The sequence below is a fragment of the Carassius gibelio genome, chromosome B22 (genome assembly GCF_023724105.1).
Source record: "Carassius gibelio isolate Cgi1373 ecotype wild population from Czech Republic chromosome B22, carGib1.2-hapl.c, whole genome shotgun sequence".
Taxonomy (NCBI): domain Eukaryota; kingdom Metazoa; phylum Chordata; class Actinopteri; order Cypriniformes; family Cyprinidae; genus Carassius; species Carassius gibelio.
Window position 1 is genome coordinate 37,830,261 of NC_068417.1, and position 27,525 is coordinate 37,857,785.

Below are 27,525 nucleotides of genomic sequence, written 5' to 3' on the forward strand. Positions count from 1 at the left end.
CTTTTGACTCGTTCCTTAGTCACGTGACAGACCCATACGCTTAACCAATGCAGTAGGAGCCTAAAAGAGTATTGATTAGTTCATAGTTCAGGTCTGTTGGGTTCTTGACACGTTCCTTAGTTACGTGACAGCCCCAAATGCTAAACCTATGCAGTCTGATCCGGAAAGAGAATGGATTGGTTCATAGTTAGGGTCTATCGTTTTTTGGACTCTTTGCTTAGTCACGTGGCAGAACCATACGCTTAACCAATACAGTCTGAGCCGGAAAGAGAATTGATTAGTTCATAGTTCGGTTTTATCGGGCTTTTGACTCGTTCCTTAATCACGTGACAGACCCATACGCTTAACCAATGCCGTTTGAGCCTGAAAGAGTATTGATTAGTTCATAGTTCGGGTCTATCGGTATTTTGACTCGTTCCTTAGTCATGTGACAGACCAATAAGCTTAACCAATGCAGTATGAGCCTGAAAGAGTATTGATTAGTTATGCAGTCTGAGCTGGAAAGAGCATTGATTAGTTCATAGTTCGGGTCTATCGGGCTTTTGACTCTTTCCTTTTCACGTGACAGACCCATACGCTTAACCAATGCAGTATGAGCCTGAAAGAGTATTGATTAGTTCATAGTTCGGGACTATCAGGTTTTTGACTCGTTCCTTAGTCACGTGACAGACCCATATGCATAACCAATGCAGTCTGAGCTGAAGAGAGAATTGATTAGTTCATAGTTCAGGTCTGTCGGGTTTTTGACACGTTCCTTAGTTACGTGACAGACCCATATGCTTAACCAATGCAGTCGGAACCGGAAAGAGTATTGATTAGTTCATTGCTCGGGTCTATCGGGTATTTTGACTCGTTCCTTAGTTACGTGACAGACCCATAACACTTAACCAATGCAGTCTGAGCCGGAAATAGAATGGATTAGCTCATAGTTCGGGTCTATCAGGTTTTTGAATCGTTCCTTGAACATGTGACAGACCCATACGCATAACCAATGCAGTCTGAGCCGGAAAGAGTATTGATTAGTTCATAGTTCGGGTCTATCGGGCTTTTGACTCGTTCCTTAGTCACGTGACAGACCCATACGCTTAACCAATGCAGTAGGAGCCTGAAAGAGTATTGATTAGTTCATAGTTCAGGTCTGTCGGAATTTTGACTCGTTCCTTAGTTACGTGACAGACCCATAACACTTAACCAATGCAGTCTGAGCCGGTAAGAGTATTGATTAGTTCATAGTTCGGGTCTATCGGGTTTTTGACTCGTTTCTTATTCACGTGACAGCCCCATACGCTAAACCTATGCAGTCTGAGCTGGAAAGAGCATTGATTAGTTCATAGTTCGGGTCTATCGGGCTTTTGACTCGTTCCTTAGTTACGTGACAGACCCATAACACTTAACCAATACAGTCTGAGCCGGAAAGAGAATTGATAAGTTCATAGTTAGGGTCTATCTGGCTTTTGACTCGTTCCTTAGTTACGTGACAGACCCATAACACTTAACCAATGCAGTCTGAGCCGGAAAGAGTATTGATTAGTTCATAGTTCGGGTCTATCGGTATTTTGACTCGTTCCTTAGTCATGTGACAGACCCATACGCTTAACCAATGCAGTAGGAGCCTGAAAGAGTATTGATTAGTTCATAGTTCGGGTCTATCGGGTTTTTGACTCATTTCTTATTCACGTGACAGCCCCATACGCTAAACCTATGCAGTCTGAGCTGGAAAGAGCATTGATTAGTTCATAGTTCGGGTCTATCGGGCTTTTGACTCTTTCCTTAATCAAGTGACAGACCCATATGCTTAACCAATGCAGTATGAGCCTGAAAGAGTATTGATTAGTTATGCAGTCTGAGCTGGAAAGAGCATTGATTAGTTCATAGTTCCGGTCTATTGGGCTTTTGACTCTTTCCTTAATCACGTGACAGACCCATATGCTTAACCAATGCAGCATGAGCCTGAAAGAGTATTGATTAGTTCATAGTTCGGGTCTATCGGGCTTTTGACTCATTCCTTTGTCACGTGACAGACCCATACGCTTAACCAATGCAGAATGAGCCTGAAAGAGTATTGATTAGTTCATAGTTCGGGACTATCAGGTTTTTGACTCATTCCTTAGTCACGTGACAGAGCCATATGCATAACCAATGCAGTCTGAGCTGAAGAGAGAATTGATTAGTCCATAGTTAGGGTCTATCAGGCTTTTGACTCGTTCCTTAATCACGTGAAAGACCCATACGCTTAACCAATGCAGTATGAGCCGGAAAGAGTATTGATTAGTCCATAGCTCGGTTCTATCGGGTTTTTGAGTCGTTGCTTAATCACGTGACAGCCCCATACGCTAAACCTATGCAGTCTGAGCCGGAAATAGAATGGATTAGCTCATAGTTCGGGTCTATCAGGTTTTTGAATTGTTCCTTAAACATGTGACAGACCCATACGCATAACCAATGCAGTCTGAGCCGGAAAGAGTATTGATTAGTTCATAGTTCGGGTCTATCGGGCTTTTGACTCGTTCCTTAGTCACGTGACAGACCCATACGCTTAACCAATGCAGTAGGAGCCTGAAAGAGTATTGATTAGTTCATAGTTCAGGTCTGTCGGGTTCTTGACACGTTCCTTAGTTACGTGACAGCCCCATATGCTAAACCTATGCAGCCTGAGCCGGAAAGAGAATGGATTGGTTCATAGTTAGGGTCTATCGTTTTTTGGACTCTTTGCTTAGTCACGTGGCAGAACCATACGCTTAACCAATACAGTCTGAGCCGGAAAGAGAATTGATTAGTTCATAGTTCGGGTTTATCGGGCTTTTGACTCGTTCCTTAATCACGTGACAGACCCATACGCTTAACCAATGCAGTTTGAGCCTGAAAGAGTATTGATTAGTTCATAGTTCGGGTCTATCGGTATTTTGACTCGTTCCTTAGTCATGTGACAGACCAATATGCTTAACCAATGCAGTATGAGCCTGAAAGAGTATTGATTAGTTCATAGTTCGGGTCTATCGGGCTTTTGACTCATTCCTTTGTCACGTGACAGACCCATACGCTTAACCAATGCAGAATGAGCCTGAAAGAGTATTGATTAGTTCATAGTTCGGGACTATCAGGTTTTTGACTCGTTCCTTAGTCACGTGACAGAGCCATATGCATAACCAATGCAGTCTGAGCTGAAGAGAGAATTGATTAGTTCATAGTTCGGGTCTATCGGGCTTTTGACTCGTTCCTTAGTCACGTGACAGACCCATACGCTTAACCAATGCAGTAGGAGCCTGAAAGAGTATTGATTAGTTCATAGTTCAGGTCTGTCGGGTTCTTGACACGTTCCTTAGTTACGTGACAGCCCCATATGCTAAACCTATGCAGTCTGAGCCGGAAAGAGAATGGATTGGTTCATAGTTAGGGTCTATCGTTTTTTGGACTCTTTGCTTAGTCACGTGGCAGAACCATACGCTTAACCAATACAGTCTGAGCCGGAAAGAGAATTGATTAGTTCATAGTTCGGGTTTATCGGGCTTTTGACTCGTTCCTTAATCACGTGACAGACCCATACGCTTAACCAATGCAGTTTGAGCCTGAAAGAGTATTGATTAGTTCATAGTTCGGGTCTATCGGTATTTTGACTCGTTCCTTAGTCATGTGACAGACCAATAAGCTTAACCAATGCAGTATGAGCCTGAAAGAGTATTGATTAGTTCATAGTTCGGGTCTATCGGGTTTTTGACTCGTTCCTTAGTTACGTGACAGACCCATAACACTTAACCAATGCAGTCTGAGCCGGAAAGAGTATTGATTAGTTCATAGTTCGGGTCTATCGGGCTTTTGACTCGTTCCTTAGTCACGTGACAGACCCATACGCTTAACCAATGCAGTAGGAGCCTGAAAAAGTATTGTTTAGTTCATAGTTCAGGTCTGTCGGGTTTTTGACTCGTTCCTTAGTTACGTGACAGACCCATAACACTTAACCAATGCAGTCTGAGCCGGTAAGAGTATTGATTAGTTCATAGTTCGGGTCTATCGGGTTTTTGACTCGTTTCTTATTCACGTGACAGCCCCATACGCTAAACCTATGCAGTCTGAGCCGGAAAGAGAATTGATAAGTTCATAGTAAGGGTCTATCGTTTTTTGGACCCTTTGCTTAGTCACGTGGCAGAACCATACGCTTAACCAATACAGTCTGAGCCGGAAAGAGAATTGATTAGTTCATAGTTCGGGTTTATCGGGCTTTTGACTCGTTCCTTAGTCATGTGACAGACCAATAAGCTTAACCAATGCAGTATGAGCCTGAAAGAGAATTGATTAGTTCATAGTTCGGGTCTATCGGGTTGTTGACTCGTTCCTTAGTTACGTGACAGACCCATAACACTTAACCAATGCAGTCTGAGCTGGAAAGAGCATTGATTAGTTCATAGTTCGGGTCTATCGGGCTTTTGACTCTTTCCTTAATCAAGTGACAGACCCATATGCTTAACCAATGCAGTATGAGCCTGAAAGAGTATTGATTAGTTCATAGTTCGGGTCTATCGGGTTTTTGACTCGTTCCTTAGTTACGTGACAGACCCATAACACTTAACCAATGCAGTTTGAGCCGGTAAGAGTATTGATAAGTTCATAGTTAGGGTCTATCTGGCTTTTGATTCGTTCCTTAATCACGTGAAAGACCCATACGCTTAACCAATGCAGTATGAGCCTGAAAGAGTATTGATTAGTTCATAGTTCAGGTCTGTCGGGTTCTTGACACGTTCCTTAGTTACGTGACAGCCCCATATGCTAAACCTATGCAGTCTGAGCCGGAAAGAGAATGGATTGGTTCATAGTTAGGGTCTATCGTTTTTTGGACTCTTTGCTTAGTCACGTGGCAGAACCATACGCTTAACCAATACAGTCTGAGCCGGAAAGAGAATTGATTAGTTCATAGTTCGGGTTTATCGGGCTTTTGACTCGTTCCTTAATCACGTGACAGACCCATACGCTTAACCAATGCAGTTTGAGCCTGAAAGAGTATTGATTAGTTCATAGTTCGGGTCTATCGGTATTTTGACTCGTTCCTTAGTCATGTGACAGACCAATAAGCTTAACCAATGCAGTATGAGCCTGAAAGAGTATTGATTAGTTCATAGTTCGGGTCTATCGGGTTTTTGACTCGTTCCTTAGTTACGTGACAGACCCATAACACTTAACCAATGCAGTCTGAGCCGGAAAGAGTATTGATTAGTTCATAGTTCGGGTCTATCGGGCTTTTGACTCGTTCCTTAGTCACGTGACAGACCCATACGCTTAACCAATGCAGTAGGAGCCTGAAAAAGTATTGTTTAGTTCATAGTTCAGGTCTGTCGGGTTTTTGACTCGTTCCTTAGTTACGTGACAGACCCATAACACTTAACCAATGCAGTCTGAGCCGGTAAGAGTATTGATTAGTTCATAGTTCGGGTCTATCGGGTTTTTGACTCGTTTCTTATTCACGTGACAGCCCCATACGCTAAACCTATGCAGTCTGAGCCGGAAAGAGAATTGATAAGTTCATAGTAAGGGTCTATCGTTTTTTGGACCCTTTGCTTAGTCACGTGGCAGAACCATACGCTTAACCAATACAGTCTGAGCCGGAAAGAGAATTGATTAGTTCATAGTTCGGGTTTATCGGGCTTTTGACTCGTTCCTTAGTCATGTGACAGACCAATAAGCTTAACCAATGCAGTATGAGCCTGAAAGAGAATTGATTAGTTCATAGTTCGGGTCTATCGGGTTGTTGACTCGTTCCTTAGTTACGTGACAGACCCATAACACTTAACCAATGCAGTCTGAGCTGGAAAGAGCATTGATTAGTTCATAGTTCGGGTCTATCGGGCTTTTGACTCTTTCCTTAATCAAGTGACAGACCCATATGCTTAACCAATGCAGTATGAGCCTGAAAGAGTATTGATTAGTTCATAGTTCGGGTCTATCGGGTTTTTGACTCGTTCCTTAGTTACGTGACAGACCCATAACACTTAACCAATGCAGTTTGAGCCGGTAAGAGTATTGATAAGTTCATAGTTAGGGTCTATCTGGCTTTTGATTCGTTCCTTAATCACGTGAAAGACCCATACGCTTAACCAATGCAGTATGAGCCTGAAAGAGTATTGATTAGTTCATAGTTCGGGTCTATCGGGCTTTTGACTCGTTCCTTAGTCATGTGACAGGCCCATAAGCTTAACCAATGCAGTATGAGCCTGAAAGAGTATTGATTAGTTCATAGTTCGGGTCTATCGGGCTTTTGACTCGTTCCTTAATCACGTGACAGACCCATAACACTTAACCAATAGAGTCTGAGACAGAAAGAGAATTGATAAGTTAATAGTTAGGGTCTATCTGGCTTTTGACTCGTTCCTTAGTCACGTGACAGACCCATAACACTAAACCAATGCAGTCTGAGCCTGAAAGAGTATTGATTAGTTCATAGTTCGGGTGTATTGGGCTTTTGACTCGTTCCTTAGTCATGTGACAGACCCATAAGCTTAACCAATGCAGTATGAGCCTGAAAGAGCATTGATTAGTTCATAGTTCGGGTCTATCGGGTTTTTGACTCGTTTCTTAGTTATGTGACAGACCCATAACACTTAACCAATACAGTCTGAGCCGGAAAGAGAATTGATAAGTTCATAGTAAGGGTCTATCTGGCTTTTGACTCGTTCCTTAGTTACGTGACAGACCCATAACACTTAACCAATGCAGTCTGAGCCTGAAAGAGTATTGATTAGTTCATAGTTCGGGTCTATCGTGCTTTTGACTCGTTCCTTAATCACGTGACAGACCCATACGCTTAACCAATGCAGTATGAGCCTGAAAGAGTATTGATTAGTTCATAGTTCGGGTCTATCGGTATTTTGACTCGTTCCTTAGTCATGTGACAGACCCATACGCTTAACCAATGCAGTAGGAGCCTGAAAGAGTATTGATTAGTTCAAAGTTCGGGTCTATCGGGTTTTTGACTCATTTCTTATTCACGTGACAGACCCATAACACTATACCAATGCAGTCTGAGCCTGAAAGAGTATTGATTAGTTCATAGTTCGGGTGTATTGGGCTTTTGACTCGTTCCTTAGTCATGTGACAGACCCATAAGCTTAACCAATGCAGTATGAGCCTGAAAGAGCATTGATTAGTTCATAGTTCGGGTCTATCGGGTTTTTGACTCGTTTCTTAGTTATGTGACAGACCCATAACACTTAACCAATACAGTCTGAGCCGGAAAGAGAATTGATAAGTTCATAGTAAGGGTCTATCTGGCTTTTGACTCGTTCCTTAGTTACGTGACAGACCCATAACACTTAACCAATGCAGTCTGAGCCTGAAAGAGTATTGATTAGTTCATAGTTCGGGTCTATCGTGCTTTTGACTCGTTCCTTAATCACGTGACAGACCCATACGCTTAACCAATGCAGTATGAGCCTGAAAGAGTATTGATTAGTTCATAGTTCGGGTCTATCGGTATTTTGACTCGTTCCTTAGTCATGTGACAGACCCATACGCTTAACCAATGCAGTAGGAGCCTGAAAGAGTATTGATTAGTTCAAAGTTCGGGTCTATCGGGTTTTTGACTCATTTCTTATTCACGTGACAGCCCCATACGCTAAACCTATGCAGTCTGAGCTGGAAAGAGCATTGATTAGTTCATAGTTCGGGTCTATCGGGCTTTTGACTCTTTCCTTAATCAAGTGACAGACCCATATGCTTAACCAATGCAGTATGAGCCTGAAAGAGTATTGATTAGTTATGCAGTCTGAGCTGGAAAGAGCATTGATTAGTTCATAGTTCCGGTCTATTGGGCTTTTGACTCTTTCCTTAATCACGTGACAGACCCATATGCTTAACCAATGCAGTATGAGCCTGAAAGAGTATTGATTAGTTCATAGTTCGGGTCTATCGGGCTTTTGACTCATTCCTTTGTCACGTGACAGACCCATACGCTTAACCAATGCAGAATGAGCCTGAAAGAGTATTGATTAGTTCATAGTTCGGGACTATCAGGTTTTTGACTCGTTCCTTAGTCACGTGACAGAGCCATATGCATAACCAATGCAGTCTGAGCTGAAGAGAGAATTGATTAGTTCATAGTTAGGGTCTATCAGGCTTTTGACTCGTTCCTTAATCACGTGACAGCCCCATACGCTAAACCTATGCAGTCTGAGCCGGAAATAGAATGGATTAGCTCATAGTTCGGGTCTATCAGGTTTTTGAATTGTTCCTTAAACATGTGACAGACCCATACGCATAACCAATGCAGTCTGAGCCGGAAAGAGTATTGATTAGTTCATAGCTCGGGTCTATCGGGCTTTTGACTCGTTCCTTAGTCACGTGACAGACCCATACGCTTAACCAATGCAGTAGGAGCCTGAAAGAGTATTGATTAGTTCATAGTTCAGGTCTGTCGGGTTCTTGACACGTTCCTTAGTTACGTGACAGCCCCATATGCTAAACCTATGCAGCCTGAGCCGGAAAGAGAATGGATTGGTTCATAGTTAGGGTCTATCGTTTTTTGGACTCTTTGCTTAGTCACGTGGCAGAACCATACGCTTAACCAATACAGTCTGAGCCGGAAAGAGAATTGATTAGTTAATAGTTCGGGTTTATCGGGCTTTTGACTCGTTCCTTAATCACGTGACAGACCCATACGCTTAACCAATGCAATTTGAGCCTGAAAGAGTATTGATTAGTTCATAGTTCGGGTCTATCGGTATTTTGACTCGTTCCTTAGTCCTGTGACAGACCAATATGCTTAACCAATGCAGTATGAGCCTGAAAGAGTATTGATTAGTTCATAGTTCGGGTCTATCGGGCTTTTGACTCATTCCTTTGTCACGTGACAGACCCATACGCTTAACCAATGCAGAATGAGCCTAAAAGAGTATTGATTAGTTCATAGTTCGGGACTATCAGGTTTTTGACTCGTTCCTTAGTCACGTGACAGAGCCATATGCATAACCAATGCAGTCTGAGCTGAAGAGAGAATTGATTAGTTCATAGTTCGGGTCTATCGGGCTTTTGACTCGTTCCTTAGTCACGTGACAGACCCATACGCTTAACCAATGCAGTAGGAGCCTGAAAGAGTATTGATTAGTTCATAGTTCGGGTCTATCGTGCTTTTGACTCGTTCCTTAATCACGTGACAGACCCATACGCTTAACCAATGCAGTATGAGCCTGAAAGAGTATTGATTAGTTCATAGTTCGGGTCTATCGGTATTTTGACTCGTTCCTTAGTCATGTGACAGACCCATACGCTTAACCAATGCAGTAGGAGCCTGAAAGAGTATTGATTAGTTCAAAGTTCGGGTCTATCGGGTTTTTGACTCATTTCTTATTCACGTGACAGCCCCATACGCTAAACCTATGCAGTCTGAGCTGGAAAGAGCATTGATTAGTTCATAGTTCGGGTCTATCGGGCTTTTGACTCTTTCCTTAATCAAGTGACAGACCCATATGCTTAACCAATGCAGTATGAGCCTGAAAGAGTATTGATTAGTTATGCAGTCTGAGCTGGAAAGAGCATTGATTAGTTCATAGTTCCGGTCTATTGGGCTTTTGACTCTTTCCTTAATCACGTGACAGACCCATATGCTTAACCAATGCAGTATGAGCCTGAAAGAGTATTGATTAGTTCATAGTTCGGGTCTATCGGGCTTTTGACTCATTCCTTTGTCACGTGACAGACCCATACGCTTAACCAATGCAGAATGAGCCTGAAAGAGTATTGATTAGTTCATAGTTCGGGACTATCAGGTTTTTGAATCGTTCCTTAGTCACGTGACAGAGCCATATGCATAACCAATGCAGTCTGAGCTGAAGAGAGAATTGATTAGTTCATAGTTAGGGTCTATCAGGCTTTTGACTCGTTCCTTAATCACGTGACAGCCCCATACGCTAAACCTATGCAGTCTGAGCCGGAAATAGAATGGATTAGCTCATAGTTCGGGTCTATCAGGTTTTTGAATTGTTCCTTAAACATGTGACAGACCCATACGCATAACCAATGCAGTCTGAGCCGGAAAGAGTATTGATTAGTTCATAGCTCGGGTCTATCGGGCTTTTGACTCGTTCCTTAGTCACGTGACAGACCCATACGCTTAACCAATGCAGTAGGAGCCTGAAAGAGTATTGATTAGTTCATAGTTCAGGTCTGTCGGGTTCTTGACACGTTCCTTAGTTACGTGACAGCCCCATATGCTAAACCTATGCAGCCTGAGCCGGAAAGAGAATGGATTGGTTCATAGTTAGGGTCTATCGTTTTTTGGACTCTTTGCTTAGTCACGTGGCAGAACCATACGCTTAACCAATACAGTCTGAGCCGGAAAGAGAATTGATTAGTTAATAGTTCGGGTTTATCGGGCTTTTGACTCGTTCCTTAATCACGTGACAGACCCATACGCTTAACCAATGCAATTTGAGCCTGAAAGAGTATTGATTAGTTCATAGTTCGGGTCTATCGGTATTTTGACTCGTTCCTTAGTCCTGTGACAGACCAATATGCTTAACCAATGCAGTATGAGCCTGAAAGAGTATTGATTAGTTCATAGTTCGGGTCTATCGGGCTTTTGACTCATTCCTTTGTCACGTGACAGACCCATACGCTTAACCAATGCAGAATGAGCCTAAAAGAGTATTGATTAGTTCATAGTTCGGGACTATCAGGTTTTTGACTCGTTCCTTAGTCACGTGACAGAGCCATATGCATAACCAATGCAGTCTGAGCTGAAGAGAGAATTGATTAGTTCATAGTTCGGGTCTATCGGGCTTTTGACTCGTTCCTTAGTCACGTGACAGACCCATACGCTTAACCAATGCAGTAGGAGCCTGAAAGAGTATTGATTAGTTCATAGTTCAGGTCTGTCGGGTTCTTGACACGTTCCTTAGTTACGTGACAGCCCCATATGCTAAACCTATGCAGTCTGAGCCGGAAAGAGAATGGATTGGTTCATAGTTAGGGTCTATCGTTTTTTGGACTCTTTGCTTAGTCACGTGGCAGAACCATACGCTTAACCAATACAGTCTGAGCCGGAAAGAGAATTGATTAGTTCATAGTTCGGGTTTATCGGGCTTTTGACTCGTTCCTTAATCACGTGACAGACCCATACGCTTAACCAATGCAGTTTGAGCCTGAAAGAGTATTTATTAGTTCATAGTTCGGGTCTATCGGTATTTTGACTCGTTCCTTAGTCATGTGACAGACCAATAAGCTTAACCAATGCAGTATGAGCCTGAAAGAGTATTGATTAGTTCATAGTTCGGGTCTATCGGGTTTTTGACTCGTTCCTTAGTTACGTGACAGACCCATAACACTTAACCAATGCAGTCTGAGCCGGAAAGAGTATTGATTAGTTCATAGTTCGGGTCTATCGGGCTTTTGACTCGTTCCTTAGTCACGTGACAGACCCATACGCTTAACCAATGCAGTAGGAGCCTGAAAGAGTATTGTTTAGTTCATAGTTCAGGTCTGTCGGGTTTTTGACTCGTTCCTTAGTTACGTGACAGACCCATAACACTTAACCAATGCAGTCTGAGCCGGTAAGAGTATTGATAAGTTCATAGTTCGGGTCTATCGGGTTTTTGACTAGTTTCTTATTCACGTGACAGCCCCATACGCTAAACCTATGCAGTCTGAGCCGGAAAGAGAATTGATAAGTTCATAGTAAGGGTCTATCGTTTTTTGGACCCTTTGCTTAGTCACGTGGCAGAACCATACGCTTAACCAATACAGTCTGAGCCGGAAAGAGAATTGATTAGTTCATAGTTCGGGTTTATCGGGCTTTTGACTCGTTCCTTAATCACTTGACAGACCCATACGCTTAACCAATGCAGTTTGAGCCTGAAAGAGTATTGATTAGTTCATAGTTCGGGTCTATCGGTATTTTGACTCGTTCCTTAGTCATGTGACAGACCAATAAGCTTAACCAATGCAGTATGAGCCTGAAAGAGAATTGATTAGTTCATAGTTCGGGTCTATCGGGTTTTTGACTCGTTCCTTAGTTACGTGACAGACCCATAACACTTAACCAATGCAGTTTGAGCCGGTAAGAAGCATTGATTAGTTCATAGTTCGGGTCTATCGGGCTTTTGACTCTTTCCTTAATCAAGTGACAGACCCATATGCTTAACCAATGCAGTATGAGCCTGAAAGAGTATTGATTAGTTCATAGTTCGGGTCTATCGGGCTTTTGACTCGTTCCTTAGTCATGTGACAGGCCCATAAGCTTAACCAATGCAGTATGAGCCTGAAAGAGTATTGATTAGTTCATAGTTCGGGTCTATCGGGCTTTTGACTCGTTCCTTAATCACGTGACAGACCCATAACACTTAACCAATAGAGTCTGAGACGGAAAGAGAATTGATAAGTTCATAGTTAGGGTCTATCTGGCTTTTGACTCGTTCCTTAGTTACGTGACAGACCCATAACACTAAACCAATGCAGTCTGAGCCTGAAAGAGTATTGATTAGTTCATAGTTCGGGTCTGTTGGGCTTTTGACTCGTTCCTTAATCACGTGAAAGACCCATACGCTTAACCAATGCAGTATGAGCCTGAAAGAGTATTGATTAGTTCATAGTTCGGGTCTATCTGGTTTTTGACTCGTTCCTTAGTTACGTGACAGACCCATAACACTTAACCAATACAGTCTGAGCTGGAAAGAGAATTGATAAGTTCATAGTTAGGGTCTATCTGGCTTTTGACTCGTTCCTTAGTTACGTGACAGACCCATAACACTAAACCAATGCAGTCTGAGCCGGAAAGAGTATTGATTAGTTCATAGTTAGGGTCTACCTGGCTTTTGACTCGTTCCTTGATCACGTGAAAGACCCATACGCTTAACGAATGCAGTATGAGCCTGAAAGAGTATTGATTAGTTCATAGTTCGGGTCTATCGGGCTTTTGACTCGTTCCTTAATCACGTGACAGACCCATAACACTTAACCAATAGAGTCTGAGACGGAAAGAGAATTGATAAGTTCATAGTTAGGGTCTATCTGGCTTTTGACTCGTTCCTTAGTTACGTGACAGACCCATAACACTAAACCAATGCAGTCTGAGCCGGAAAGAGTATTGATTAGTTCATAGTTAGGGTCTATCTGGCTTTTGACTCGTTCCTTAATCACGTGACAGACCCATTCGCTTAACCAATGCAGTTTGAGCCTGAAACAGTATTGATTAGTTCATAGTACGGGTCTATCAGTATTTTGACTCGTTCCTTAGTCATGTGACAGACCAATAAGCTTAACCAATGCAGTATGAGCCTGAAAGAGTATTGATTAGTTCATAGTTCGGGTCTATCGGGTTGTTGACTCGTTCCTTAGTTACGTGACAGACCCATAACACTTAACCAATGCAGTCTGAGCCGGAAAGAGTATTGATTAGTTCATAGTTCGGGTCTATTGGGCTTTTGACTCGTTCCTTAGTCACGTGACAGACCCATACGCTTAACCAATGCAGTAGGAGCCTAAAAGAGTATTGATTAGTTCATAGTTCAGGTCTGTCGGGTTTTTGACTCGTTCCTTAGTTACGTGACAGACCCATAACACTTAACCAATGCAGTCTGAGCCGGTAAGAGTATTGATTAGTTCATAGTTTCGGGTCTATCGGGTTTTTGACTCGTTTCTTATTCACGTGACAGCCCCATACGCTAAACCTATGCAGTCTGAGCTGGAAAGAGCATTGATTAGTTCATAGTTCGGGTCTATCGGGCTTTTGACTCTTTCCTTAATCAAGTGACAGACCCATATGCTTAACCAATGCAGTATGAGCCTGAAAGAGTATTGATTAGTTATGCAGTCTGAGCTGGAAAGAGCATTGATTAGTTCATAGTTCGGGTCTATCAGGTTTTTGACTCGTTCCTTAGTCACGTGACAGAGCCATATGCATAACCAATGCAGTCTGAGCTGAAGAGAGAATTGATTAGTTCATAGTTCAGGTCTGTCGGGTTTTTGACACGTTCCTTAGTTACGTGACAGACCCATACGCTTAACCAATGCAGTCTGAGCCGGAAAGAGTATTGATTAGTTCATTGTTCGGGTCTATCGGGTTTTTTGACTCGTTCCTTAATCACGTGACAGCCCCATACGATAAACCTATGCAGTATGAGCCTGAAAGAGTATTGATTAGTTCATAGTTCGGGTCTATTGGGCTTTTGACTCGTTCCGTAGTCATGTGACAGACCCATAAGCTTAACCAATGCAGTATGAGCCTGAAAGATTATTGATTAGTTCATAGTTCGGGTCTATCGGGTTTTTGACTCGTTCCTTAGTTACGTGACAGACCCATAACACTTAACCAATGCAGTCTGAGCCGGAAAGAGTATTGATTAGTTCATAGTTACGGTCTTTCTGGCTTTTGACTCGTTCCTTGATCACATGAAAGACCCATACGCTTAACCAATGCAGTATGAGACTGAAAGAGTATTGATTAGTTCATAGTTCGGGTCTATCGGGTTTTTGACTCGTTCCTTAATCACGTGAAAGCTCCATACGCTAAACCTGTGCAGTCTGAGCTGGAAATTGAAAGGATTAGTTCATAATTCGGGTCTATCGGGCTTTTGACTCGTTCCTTAATCACGTGACAGACCCATACGCTTAACCAATGCAGTATGAGCCTGAAAGAGTATTGATTAGTTCATAGTTCGGGTCTATCGGTATTTTGACTCAATCCTTAGTCATGTGACAGACCAATAAGCTTAACCAATGCAGTATGAGCCTGAAAGAGTATTGATTAGTCCATAGTTCGGGTCTATCGGGTTGTTGACTCGTTCCTTAGTTACGTGACAGACCAATAACACTTAACCAATGCAGTCTGAGCCGGAAAGAGTATTGATTAGTTCATAGTTCGGGTCTATCGGGCTTTTGACCTGTTCCTTAGTCACGTGACAGACCCATACGCTTAACCAATGCAGTAGGAGCCTGAAAGAGTATTGATTAGTTCATAGTTCGGGTCTATTGGGCTTTTGACTCGTTCCTTAGTCATGTGACAGACCCATAAGCTTAACCAATGCAGTATGAGCCTGAAAGATTATTGATTAGTTCATAGTTCGGGTCTATCGGGTTTTTGACTCGTTCCTTAGTTACGTGACAGACCCATAACACTTAACCAATGCAGTCTGAGCCGGAAAGAGTATTGATTAGTTCATAGCTCGGGTCTATCGGGTTTTTGAGTCGTTGCTTAATCACGTGACAGCCCCATACGCTAAACCTATGCAGTCTGAGCCGGAAATAGAATGGATTAGCTCATAGTTCGGGTCTATCAGGTTTTTGAATCGTTCCTTAAACATGTGACAGACCCATACGCATAACCAATGCAGTCTGAGCCGGAAAGAGTATTGATTAGTTCATAGTTCGGGTCTATCGGGCTTTTGACTCGTTCCTTAGTCACGTGACAGACCCATACGCTTAACCAATGCAGTATGAGCCTGAAAGAGTATTGATTAGTTCATTGTTCGGGTCTATCGGGTTTTTTGACTCGTTCCTTAATCACGTGACAGCCCCATACGATAAACCTATGCAGTATGAGCCTGAAAGAGTATTGATTAGTTCATAGTTCGGGTCTATTGGGCTTTTGACTCGTTCCTTAGTCATGTGACAGACCCATAAGCTTAACCAATGCAGTATGAGCCTGAAAGATTATTGATTAGTTCATAGTACGGGTCTATCGGGTTTTTGACTCGTTCCTTAGTTACGTGACAGACCCATAACACTTAACCAATGCAGTCTGAGCCGGAAAGAGTATTGATTAGTTCATAGTCAGGGTCTATCTGGCTTTTGACTCGTTCCTTAATCACGTGAAAGACCCATACGCTTAACAAATGCAGTATGAGCCTGAAAGAGTATTGATTAGTTCATAGTTCGGGTCTATCGGGCTTTTGACTCGTTCCTTCGTCATGTGACAGACCTATAAGCTTAACCAATGCAGTATGAGCCTGAAAGAGTATTGATTAGTTCATAGTTCGGGTCTATCGGGTTTTTGACTCGTTCCGTAGTTACGTGACAGACCCATAACACTTAACCAATAGAGTCTGAGCCGGAAAGAGAATTGATAAGTTCATAGTTAGGGTCTATCTGGCTTTTGACTCGTTCCTTAGTTACGTGACAGACCCATAACACTTAACCAATGCAGTCTGAGCCGGAAAGAGTATTGATTAGTTCATAGTTAGGGTCTATCTGGCTTTTGACTCGTTCCTTGATCACGTGAAAGACCCAAACACTTAACGAATGCAGTATGAGCCTGAAAGAGTATTGATTAGTTGATAGTTCGGGTCTATCGGGCTTTTGACTCGTTCCTTAATCACGTGACAGACCTATACGCTTAACCAATGCAGTATGAGCCTGAAAGAGTATTGATTAGTTCATAGTTCGGGTCTATCGGTATTTTGACTCGTTCCTTAGTCATGTGACAGACCAATAAACTTAACCAATGCAGTATGAGCCTGAAAGAGTATTGATTAGTTCATTTTTCGGGTCTATCGGGTTTTTGACTCGTTCCTTAGTTACGTGACAGACCCATAACACTTAACCAATGCAGTCTAAGCCGGAAAGAGAATTGATAAGTTCATAGTTAGGGTCTATCTGGCTTTTGACTCGTTCCTTAATCACGTGAAAGACCCATACACTTAACCAATGCAGTATGAGCCTGAAAGAGTATTGATTAGTTCATAGTTTGGGTCTATTGGGCTTTTGACTCATTCCTTTGTCACGTGACAGACCCATACGCTTAACCAATGCAGTATGAGCCTGAAAGAGTATTGATTAGTTCATTGTTCGGGTCTATCGGGTTTTTTGACTAGTTCCTTAATCACGTGACAGCCCCATACGATAAACCTATGCAGTATGAGCCTGAAAGAGTATTGATTAGTTCATAGTTCGGGTCTGTTGGGCTTTTGACTCGTTCCTTAATCACGTGAAAGACCCATACGCTTAACCAATGCAGTATGAGCCTGAAAGAGTATTGATTAGTTCATAGTTCGGGTCTATCGGGCTTTTGACTCGTTCCTTAGTCATGTGACAGACCCATAAGCTTAACCAATGCAGTATGAGCCTGAAAGAGTATTGATTAGTTCATAGTTCGGGTCTATCTGGTTTTTGACTCGTTCCTTAGTTACGTGACAGACCCATAACACTTAACCAATACAGTCTGAGCTGGAAAGAGAATTGATAAGTTCATAGTTAGGGTCTATCTGGCTTTGGACTCGTTCCTTAGTTACGTGACAGACCCATAACACTAAACCAATGCAGTCTGAGCCGGAAAGAGTATTGATTAGTTCATAGTTAGGGTCTATCTGGCTTTTGACTCGTTCCTTGATCACGTGAAAGACCCATACGCTTAACGAATGCAGTATGAGCCTGAAAGAGTATTGATTAGTTCATAGTTCGGGTCTATCAGGCTTTTGACTCGTTCCTTAGTCATGTGACAGACCCATAAGCTTAACCAATGCAGTATGAGCCTGAAAGAGTATTGATTAGTTCATAGTTCGGGTCTATCTGGTTTTTGACTCGTTCCTTAGTTACGTGACAGACCCATAACACTTAACCAATGCAGTCTGAGCTGAAGAGAGAATTGATTAGTTCATAGTTCAGGTCTGTCGGGTTTTTGACACGTTCCTTAGTTACGTGACAGACCCATACGCTTAACCAATGCAGTCTGAGCCGGAAAGAGTATTGATTAGTTCATTGTTCGGGTCTATCGGGTTTTTTGACTCGTTCCTTAATCACGTGACAGCCCCATACGATAAACCTATGCAGTATGAGCCTGAAAGAGTATTGATTAGTTCATAGTTCGGGTCTATTGGGCTTTTGACTCGTTCCTTAGTCATGTGACAGACCCATAAGCTTAACCAATGCAGTATGAGCCTGAAAGATTATTGATTAGTTCATAGTTCGGGTCTATCGGGTTTTTGACTTGTTCCTTAGTTACGTAACAGACCCATAACACTTAACCAATGCAGTCTGAGCCGGAAAGAGTATTGATTAGTTCATAGTTACGGTCTTTCTGGCTTTTGACTCGTTCCTTAATCACGTGAAAGACCCATACGCTTAACCAATGCAGTATGAGCCTGAAAGAGTATTGATTAGTTCATAGTTCGGGTGTATTGGGCTTATGACTCGTTCCTTAGTCATGTGACAGACCCATAAGCTTAACCAATGCAGTATGAGCCTGAAAGAGCATTGATTAGTTCATAGTTCGGGTCTATCGGGTTTTTGACTCGTTTCTTAGTTATGTGACAGACCCATAACACTTAACCAATACAGTCTGAGCCGGAAAGAGAATTGATAAGTTCATAGTAAGGGTCTATCTGGCTTTTGACTCGTTCCTTAGTTACGTGACAGACCCATAACACTTAACCAATGCAGTCTGAGCCTGAAAGAGTATTGATTAGTTCATAGTTCGGGTCTATCGTGCTTTTGACTCGTTCCTTAATCACGTGACAGACCCATACGCATAACCAATGCAGTATGAGCCTGAAAGAGTATTGATTAGTTCATAGTTCGGGTCTATCGGTATTTTGACTCGTTCCTTAGTCATGTGACAGACCCATACGCTTAACCAATGCAGTAGGAGCCTGAAAGAGTATTGATTAGTTCAAAGTTCGGGTCTATCGGGTGTTTGACTCATTTCTTATTCACGTGACAGCCCCATACGCTAAACCTATGCAGTCTGAGCTGGAAAGAGCATTGATTAGTTCATAGTTCGGGTCTATCGGGCTTTTGACTCTTTCCTTAATCAAGTGACAGACCCATATGCTTAACCAATGCAGTATGAGCCTGAAAGAGTATTGATTAGTTATGCAGTCTGAGCTGGAAAGAGCATTGATTAGTTCATAGTTCTGGTCTATTGGGCTTTTGACTCTTTCCTTAATCACGTGACAGACCCATATGCTTAACCAATGCAGTATGAGCCTGAAAGAGTATTGATTAGTTCATAGTTCGGGTCTATCGGGCTTTTGACTCATTCCTTTGTCACGTGACAGACCCATACGCTTAACCAATGCAGAATGAGCCTGAAAGAGTATTGATTAGTTCATAGTTCGGGACTATCAGGTTTTTGACTCGTTCCTTAGTCACGTGACAGAGCCATATGCATAACCAATGCAGTCTGAGCTGAAGAGAGAATTGATTAGTTCATAGTTAGGGTCTATCAGGCTTTTGACTCGTTCCTTAATCACGTGAAAGACCCATACGCTTAACCAATGCAGTATGAGCCGGAAAGAGTATTGATTAGTCCATAGCTCGGGTCTATCGGGTTTTTGAGTCGTTGCTTAATCACGTGACAGCCCCATACGCTAAACCTATGCAGTCTGAGCCGGAAATAGAATGGATTAGCTCATAGTTCGGGTCTATCAGGTTTTTGAATTGTTCCTTAAACATGTGACAGACCCATACGCATAACCAATGCAGTCTGAGCCGGAAAGAGTATTGATTAGTTCATAGCTCGGGTCTATCGGGCTTTTGACTCGTTCCTTAGTCACGTGACAGACCCATACGCTTAACCAATGCAGTAGGAGCCTGAAAGAGTATTGATTAGTTCATAGTTCAGGTCTGTCGGGTTCTTGACACGTTCCTTAGTTACGTGACAGCCCCATATGCTAAACCTATGCAGCCTGAGCCGGAAAGAGAATGGATTGGTTCATAGATAGGGTCTATCGTTTTTTGGACCCTTTGCTTAGTCACGTGGCAGAACCATACGCTTAACCAATACAGTCTGAGCCGGAAAGAGAATTGATTAGTTCATAGTTCGGGTTTATCGGGCTTTTGACTCGTTCCTTAATCACGTGAAAGACCCATACGCTTAACCAATGCAGTTTGAGCCTGAAAGAGTATTGATTAGTTCATAGTTCGGGTCTATCGGTATTTTGACTCGTTCCTTAGTCCTGTGACAGACCCATAACACTTAACCAATGCAGTCTGAGCCGGAAAGAGTATTGATTAGTTCATAGTTCGGGTCTATCGGGCTTTTGACTCGTTCCTTAGTCACGTGACAGACCCATACGCTTAACCAATGCAGTAGGAGCCTGAAAGAGTATTGTTTAGTTCATAGTTCAGGTCTGTCGGGTTTTTGACTCGTTCCTTAGTTACGTGACAGACCCATAACACTTAACCAATGCAGTCTGAGCCGGTAAGAGTATTGATTAGTTCATAGTTCGGGTCTATCGGGTTTTTGACTAGTTTCTTATTCACGTGACAGCCCCATACGCTAAACCTATGCAGTCTGAGCCGGAAAGAGAATTGATAAGTTCATAGTAAGGGTCTATCGTTTTTTGGACCCTTTGCTTAGTCACGTGGCAGAACCATACGCTTAACCAATACAGTCTGAGCCGGAAAGAGAATTGATTAGTTCATAGTTCGGGTTTATCGGGCTTTTGACTCGTTCCTTAATCACTTGACAGACCCATACGCTTAACCAATGCAGTTTGAGCCTGAAAGAGTATTGATTAGTTCATAGTTCGGGTCTATCGGTATTTTGACTCGTTCCTTAGTCATGTGACAGACCGATAACACTTAACCAATGCAGTTTGAGCCGGTAAGAGTATTGATAAGTTCATAGTTATGGTCTATCTGGCTTTTGATTCGTTCCTTAATCACATGAAAGACCCATACGCTTAACCAATGCAGTATGAGCCTGAAAGAGTATTGATTAGTTCATAGTTCGGGTCTATCGGGCTTTTGACTCGTTCCTTAGTCATGTGACAGGCCCATAAGCTTAACCAATGCAGTATGAGCCTGAAAGAGTATTGATTAGTTCATAGTTCGGGTCTATCGGGCTTTTGACTCGTTCCTTAATCACGTGACAGACCCATAACACTTAACCAATAGAGTCTGAGACGGAAAGAGAATTGATAAGTTCATAGTTAGGGTCTATCTGGCTTTTGACTCGTTCCTTAGTTACGTGACAGACCCATAACACTAAACCAATGCAGTCTGAGCCTGAAAGAGTATTGATTAGTTCATAGTTCGGGTCTGTTGGGCTTTTGACTCGTTCCTTAATCACGTGAAAGACCCATACGCTTAACCAATGCAGTATGAGCCTGAAAGAGTATTGATTAGTTCATAGTTCGGGTCTATCTGGTTTTTGACTCGTTCCTTAGTTACGTGACAGACCCATAACACTTAACCAATACAGTCTGAGCTGGAAAGAGAATTGATAAGTTCATAGTTAGGGTCTATCTGGCTTTTGACTCGTTCCTTAGTCATGTGACAGACCCATACGCTTAACCAATGCAGTATGAGCCTGAAAGAGTATTGATTAGTTCATAGTTCGGGTCTGTTGGGCTTTTGACTCGTTCCTTAGTCATGTGACAGACCCATAAGCTTAACCAATGCAGTATGAGCCTGAAAGATTATTGATTAGTTCATAGTACGGGTCTATCGGGTTTTTGACTCGTTCCTTAGTTACGTGACAGACCCATAACACTTAACCAATGCAGTCTGAGCCGGAAAGAGTATTGATTAGTTCATAGTCAGGGTCTATCTGGCTTTTGACTCGTTCCTTAATCACGTGAAAGACCCATACGCTTAACAAATGCAGTATGAGCCTGAAAGAGTATTGATTAGTTCATAGTTCGGATCTATCAGGCTTTTGACTCGTTCCTTCGTCATGTAACAGACCCATAAGCTTAACGAATGCAGTATGAGCCTGAAAGAGTATTGATTAGTTCATAGTTTGGATCTATCGGGCTTTTGACTCGTTCCTTAATCACGTGACAGACCAATAAGCTTAACCAATGCAGTATGAGCCTGAAAGAGTATTGATTAGTTCATAGTTCGGGTCTATCGGTATTTTGACTCGTTCCTTAGTCATGTGACAGACCAATAAGCTTAACCAATGCAGTATGAGCCTGAAAGAGTATTGATTAGTTCATTTTTCGGGTCTATCGGGTTTTTGACTCATTCCTTAGTTACGTGACAGACCCATAACACTTAACCAATGCAGTCTGAGCCGGTAAGAGTATTGATTAGTTAATAGTTCGGGTCTATCGGGTTTTTGACTCGTTCCTTAGTTACATGACAGACCCATAACACTTAACCAATACAGTCTGAGCCGGAAAGAGAATTGATAAGTTCATAGTTAGGGTCTATTTGGCTTTTGACTCGTTCCTTAATCACGTGAAAGACCCATACGCTTAACCAATGCAGTATGAGCCTGAAAGAGTATTGATTAGTTCATAGTTCGGGTCTGTTGGGTTTTGACTCGTTCCTTATTCACGTGACAGCCCCATACGCTAAACCTATGCAGTCTGAGCTGGAAAGAGCATTGATTAGTTCATAGTTCGGGTCTATCGGGCTTTTGACTCTTTCCTTAATCAAGTGACAGACCCATATGCTTAACCAATGCAGTATGAGCCTGAAAGAGTATTGATTAGTTATTCAGTCTGAGCTGGAAAGAGCATTGATTAGTTCATAGTTCTGGTCTATTGGGCTTTTGACTCTTTCCTTAATCACGTGACAGACCCATATGCTTAACCAATGCAGTATGAGCCTGAAAGAGTATTGATTAGTTCATAGTTCGGGTCTATCGGGCTTTTGACTCATTCCTTTGTCACGTGACAGACCCATACGCTTAACCAATGCAGAATGAGCCTGAAAGAGTATTGATTAGTTCATAGTTCGGGACTATCAGGTTTTTGACTCGTTCCTTAGTCACGTGACAGAGCCATATGCATAACCAATGCAGTCTGAGCTGAAGAGAGAATTGATTAGTTCATAGTTAGGGTCTATCAGGCTTTTGACTCGTTCCTTAATCACGTGAAAGACCCATACGCTTAACCAATGCAGTATGAGCCGGAAAGAGTATTGATTAGTCCATAGCTCGGGTCTATCGGGTTTTTGAGTCGTTGCTTAATCACGTGACAGCCCCATACGCTAAACCTATGCAGTCTGAGCCGGAAATAGAATGGATTAGCTCATAGTTCGGGTCTATCAGGTTTTTGAATTGTTCCTTAAACATGTGACAGACCCATACGCATAACCAATGCAGTCTGAGCCGGAAAGAGTATTGATTAGTTCATAGCTCGGGTCTATCGGGCTTTTGACTCGTTCCTTAGTCACGTGACAGACCCATACGCTTAACCAATGCAGTAGGAGCCTGAAAGAGTATTGATTAGTTCATAGTTCAGGTCTGTCGGGTTCTTGACACGTTCCTTAGTTACGTGACAGCCCCATATGCTAAACCTATGCAGCCTGAGCCGGAAAGAGAATGGATTGGTTCATAGATAGGGTCTATCGTTTTTTGGACCCTTTGCTTAGTCACGTGGCAGAACCATACGCTTAACCAATACAGTCTGAGCCGGAAAGAGAATTGATTAGTTCATAGTTCGGGTTTATCAGGCTTTTGACTCGTTCCTTAATCACGTGAAAGACCCATACGCTTAACCAATGCAGTATGAGCCGGAAAGAGTATTGATTAGTCCATAGCTCGGGTCTATCGGGTTTTTGAGTCGTTGCTTAATCACGTGACAGCCCCATACGCTAAACCTATGCAGTCTGAGCCGGAAATAGAATGGATTAGCTCATAGTTCGGGTCTATCAGGTTTTTGAATTGTTCCTTAAACATGTGACAGACCCATACGCATAACCAATGCAGTCTGAGCCGGAAAGAGTATTGATTAGTTCATAGTTCGGGTCTATCGGGCTTTTGACTCGTTCCTTAGTCACGTGACAGACCCATACGCTTAACCAATGCAGTAGGAGCCTGAAAGAGTATTGATTAGTTCATAGTTCAGGTCTGTCGGGTTCTTGACACGTTCCTTAGTTACGTGACAGCCCCATATGCTAAACCTATGCAGCCTGAGCCAGAAAGAGAATGGATTGGTTCATAGTTAGGGTCTATCGTTTTTTGGACTCTTTGCTTAGTCACGTGGCAGAACCATACGCTTAACCAATACAGTCTGAGCCGGAAAGAGAATTGATTAGTTCATAGTTCGGGTTTATCGGGCTTTTGACTCGTTCCTTAATCACGTGACAGACCCATACGCTTAACCAATGCAGTTTGAGCCTGAAAGAGTATTGATTAGTTCATAGTTCGGGTCTATCGGTATTTTGACTCGTTCCTTAGTCCTGTGACAGACCCATAACACTTAACCAATGCAGTCTGAGCCGGAAAGAGTATTGATTAGTTCATAGTTCGGGTCTATCGGGCTTTTGACTCGTTCCTTAGTCACGTGACAGACCCATAAGCTTAACCAATGCAGTATGAGCCTGAAAGAGTATTGATTAGTTCATAGTTCGGGTCTATCTGGCTTTTGACTCGTTCCTTAGTTACGTGACAGACCCATAAAACTTAACCAATGCAGTCTGAGCCGGTAAGAGTATTGATTAGTTCATAGTTCGGGTCTATCGGGTTTTTGACTCGTTTCTTATTCACGTGAAAGCCCCATACGCTAAACCTATGCAGTCTGAGCTGGAAAGAGCATTGATTAGTTCATAGTTCGGGTCTATCGGGCTTTTGACTCTTTCCTTAATCAAGTGACAGACCCATATGCTTAACCAATGCAGTATGAGCCTGAATGAGTATTGATTAGTTATGCAGTCTGAGCTGGAAAGAGCATTGATTAGTTCATAGTTCGGGTCTATCGGGCTTTTGACTCGTTCCTTTGTCACGTGACAGACCCATACGCTTAACCAATGCAGTATGAGCCTGAAAGATTATTGATTAGTTCATAGTTCGGGTCTATCGGGTTTTTTGACTCGTTCCTTAGTTACGTGACAGACCCATAAGACTTAACCAATGCAGTCTGAGCCGGAAAGAGTATTGATTAGTTCATAGCTCGGGTCTATCGGGTTTTTGAGTCGTTGCTTTTTCACGTGACAGCCCCATACGCTAAACCTATGCAGTCTGAGCCGGAAATAGAATGGATTAGCTCATAGTTCGGGTCTATCAGGTTTTTGAATCGTTCCTTAAACATGTGACAGACCCATAAGCATAACCAATGCAGTCTGAGCCGGAAAGAGTATTGATTAGTTCATAGTTCGGGTCTATCGGGCTTTTGACTCGTTCCTTAGTCACGTGACAGACCCATACGCTTAACCAATGCAGTATGAGCCTGAAAGAGCATTGATTAGTTCATTGTTCGGGTCTATCGGGATTTTTGACTCGTTCCTTAATCACGTGACAGCCCCATACGATAAACCTATGCAGTATGAGCCTGAAAGAGTATTGATTAGTTCATAGTTCGGGTCTGTTGGGCTATTGACTCGTTCCTTAGTCATGTGACAGACCCATAAGCTTAACCAATGCAGTATGAGCCTGAAAGATTATTGATTAGTTCATAGTACGGGTCTATCGGGTTTTTGACTCGTTCCTTAGTTACGTGACAGACCCATAACACTTAACCAATGCAGTCTGAGCCGGAAAGAGTATTGATTAGTTCATAGTCAGGGTCTATCTGGCTTTTGACTCGTTCCTTAATCACGTGAAAGACCCATACGCTTAACAAATGCAGTATGAGCCTGAAAGAGTATTGATTAGTTCATAGTTCGGGTCTATCGGGCTTTTGACTCGTTCCTTCGTCATGTGACAGACCCATAAGCTTAACGAATGCAGTATGAGCCTGAAAGAGTATTGATTAGTTCATAGTTCGGATCTATCGGGCTTTTGACTCGTTCCTTAATCACGTGACAGACCAATAAGCTTAACCAATGCAGTATGAGCCTGAAAGAGTATTGATTAGTTCATAGTTCGGGTCTATCTGGCTTTTGACTCGTTCCTTAAACATGTGACAGACCCATAAGCATAACCAATGCAGTCTGAGCCGGAAAGAGTATTGATTAGTTCATAGTTCGGGTCTATCGGGCTTTTGACTCGTTCCTTAGTCACGTGACAGACCCATACGCTTAACCAATGCAGTATGAGCCTGAAAGAGTATTGATTAGTTCATAGTTCGGATCTATCGGGCTTTTGACTCGTTCCTTAGTTACGTGACAGACCCATAAAACTTAACCAATGCAGTCTGAGCCGGTAAGAGTATTGATTAGTTCATAGTTCGGGTCTATCGGGTTTTTGACTCGTTTCTTATTCACGTGAAAGCCCCATACGCTAAACCTATGCAGTCTGAGCTGGAAAGAGCATTGATTAGTTCATAGTTCGGGTCTATCGGGCTTTTGACTCTTTCCTTAATCAAGTGACAGACCCATATGCTTAACCAATGCAGTATGAGCCTGAATGAGTATTGATTAGTTATGCAGTCTGAGCTGGAAAGAGCATTGATTAGTTCATAGTTCGGGTCTATCGGGCTTTTGACTCGTTCCTTTGTCACGTGACAGACCCATACGCTTAACCAATGCAGTATGAGCCTGAAAGATTATTGATTAGTTCATAGTTCGGGTCTATCGGGTTTTTGACTCGTTCCTTAGTTACGTGACAGACCCATAAGACTTAACCAATGCAGTCTGAGCCGGAAAGAGTATTGATTAGTTCATAGCTCGGGTCTATCGGGTTTTTGAGTCGTTGCTTAATCACGTGACAGCTCCATACGCTAAACCTATGCAGTCTGAGCCGGAAATAGAATGGATTAGCTCATAGTTCGGGTCTATCAGGTTTTTGAATCGTTCCTTAAACATGTGACAGACCCATAAGCATAACCAATGCAGTCTGAGCCGGAAAGAGTATTGATTAGTTCATAGTTCGGGTCTATCGGGCTTTTGACTCGTTCCTTAGTCACGTGACAGACCCATACGCTTAACCAATGCAGTATGAGCCTGAAAGAGTATTGATTAGTTCATTGTTCGGGTCTATCGGGATTTTTGACTCGTTCCTTAATCACGTGACAGCCCCATACGATAAACCTATGCAGTATGAGCCTGAAAGAGTATTGATTAGTTCATAGTTCGGGTCTGTTGGGCTTTTGACTCGTTCCTTAGTCATGTGACAGACCCATAAGCTTAACCAATGCAGTATGAGCCTGAAAGATTATTGATTAGTTCATAGTACGGGTCTATCGGGTTTTTGACTCGTTCCTTAGTTACGTGACAGACCCATAACACTTAACCAATGCAGTCTGAGCCGGAAAGAGTATTGATTAGTTCATAGTCAGGGTCTATCTGGCTTTTGACTCGTTCCTTAATCACGTGAAAGACCCATACGCTTAACAAATGTAGTATGAGCCTGAAAGAGTATTGATTAGTTCATAGTTCGGGTCTATCGGGCTTTTGACTCGTTCCTTCGTCATGTGACAGACCCATAAGCTTAACGAATGCAGTATGAGCCTGAAAGAGTATTGATTAGTTCATAGTTCGGATCTATCGGGCTTTTGACTCGTTCCTTAATCACGTGACAGACCAATAAGCTTAACCAATGCAGTATGAGCCTGAAAGAGTATTGATTAGTTCATTTTTCGGGTCTATCGGGTTTTTGACTCATTCCTTAGTTACGTGACAGACCCATAACACTTAACCAATGCAGTCTGAGCCGGTAAGAGTATTGATTAGTTAATAGTTCGGGTCTATCGGGTTTTTGACTCGTTCCTTAGTTACATGACAGACCCATAACACTTAACCAATACAGTCTGAGCCGGAAAGAGAATTGATAAGTTC

The 27,525-nt window shown here is 42.5% G+C and overlaps 2 long non-coding RNA genes across 3 annotated transcripts; both read right to left on the reverse strand.

Moving 5' to 3' along the window:
- Nucleotides 1-3,932: 3,932 nt before the first annotated feature.
- On the reverse strand, nucleotides 3,933-16,164 carry LOC127986862 (uncharacterized). 2 transcript variants are annotated; one of them, XR_008160985.1, is made up of 3 exons: nucleotides 14,491-16,164; nucleotides 7,607-8,145; nucleotides 3,933-4,058 (listed from the first exon to the last, which is right to left on the reverse strand). It is a non-coding gene; the product is annotated as an uncharacterized LOC127986862 (long non-coding RNA). The 2 variants fall into 2 exon arrangements; XR_008160984.1 differs by lacking the exon at nucleotides 3,933-4,058 and adding an exon at nucleotides 5,351-5,476.
- Nucleotides 16,165-17,543: 1,379 nt separating this feature from the next.
- On the reverse strand, nucleotides 17,544-26,856 carry LOC127986863 (uncharacterized). The gene is made up of 3 exons (XR_008160986.1): nucleotides 26,475-26,856; nucleotides 22,124-22,863; nucleotides 17,544-17,734 (listed from the first exon to the last, which is right to left on the reverse strand). It is a non-coding gene; the product is annotated as an uncharacterized LOC127986863 (long non-coding RNA).
- Between the last annotated feature and the right edge of the window lie 669 nt (nucleotides 26,857-27,525).